Source organism: Solanum tuberosum, unplaced genomic scaffold (genome assembly GCF_000226075.1).
Source record: "Solanum tuberosum cultivar DM 1-3 516 R44 unplaced genomic scaffold, SolTub_3.0 scf00079, whole genome shotgun sequence".
Classification (NCBI taxonomy): Eukaryota; Viridiplantae; Streptophyta; class Magnoliopsida; order Solanales; family Solanaceae; genus Solanum; species Solanum tuberosum.
Window position 1 is genome coordinate 1320722 of NW_006239004.1, and position 1501 is coordinate 1322222.

Below are 1501 nucleotides of genomic sequence, written 5' to 3' on the forward strand. Positions count from 1 at the left end.
GGAGGTCGCGAAACCAAAACCATTAGACTGATGGCCTAAGGAGTGGGTGAACATGAGGTTCAGCCCGCGAGGGTGAGCCCTAGTCCCATACCCTAACACTAAGCTCGAGAGAGTGAGTGGGGTAAGGCATAGGCTGGTCTCTATGCGGCAAATGGGTGGCCGAGAGGAACACATTTGAAACTGGGTAAGTTGCCCGAGAGGGAACTTATTTCCATTTAAAGCTTAGGCTAGTCACTATTATTTTGCAAATGTCCTATCGGAAGCATAGCATGTACCCAACAGTTTATCTCAACTTGTATTGCGACACCTCCCAAGAACTTTTCCCCATACTTTATTTGCTTGTTTATTTTGCTATTTTAGTACTTGTTACAAAACCCCCTTTGATATTTGACACTTTTGTGTCACCCCTTATTTACAATGTCTTTATTGCAAATGTCTTTAACTACGACTAACTTGAATGAAATTCTAATTAGTTATTAATTCTCAAAACTGCTCCCTTGGGACACGAACCCAACCCTCGGTTGGGTTACTATATTATTGACGATCGTAGACACTCATATCGTAGGATAGTGTTGTTGGTCACGATAAGCATCAGGCGGTCAGTGCCAGAACATGTTGTATGCTCTCCAGGGTCACCAGGATCAGGAAGATTTTCCTGATGTGGTCACTGCTTCGTTATGAGTCTTTCGTTTAGATGTTTATGCATTGTTAGATCCAGGGGCTACTCTTTTCTTTGTAACTCCCTATATAACAGTAAACTTTGGTGTCAGTCCAAAAACTCTTTCAGAACTCTTCTTAGTCTCTACTCCAGTTGGTGACCCAGTTATAGCTAGACGGGTATACATAAATTGCCCTGTCACAGTCTCTTAGAAAGTCACCTCAGCAGATCTTGTAGAGTTAGAAATGATAGATTTTGACATCATTCTAGGCATGAATTGGTTACATTCCTGTTATGCCTCAGTCGATTGTTGAAATAGGATCGTTCGTTTTCAGTTTCCAAACGAGCCAGTCTTAGAATGGAAGGTTAGTAGCTTAGTGCATGTAGGTCGATTTATCTCTTACCTTAAGGCCAGAAAGATAATTTCTAAAGGGTATATCTATCATCTTGTTTGGGTTAAGGATTTAAACACCGAAACCCCAACTCTTGAGTCAGTTCCAGTAGTAAATGAGTTTCCAGAAGATCTTCCCGGAGTTCTTCCTGAAAGGGAAATTTACTTTGGAATTGATCTCCTTCTAGATACCCAGCCCATTTCTATTCATACTTGCATAAATGCTCCAACTAAGCTTGAGGAACTGAAAGAGCTACTGAAAGACCTTCTAGATAAGGGCTTCATCAGACCAAGTATCTCTCCATAGGGTGCACTAGTGTTGTTCATGAAAAAGAAAGATGATTCTCTCAGGATGTGCATTGACTATCCTCAGTTGAACAAAGTCACAAATCAAGAATAAGGATCCCATCCCCAGGATTGATGTCTTGTTCGACCAACTTCAGGGTGCTAGT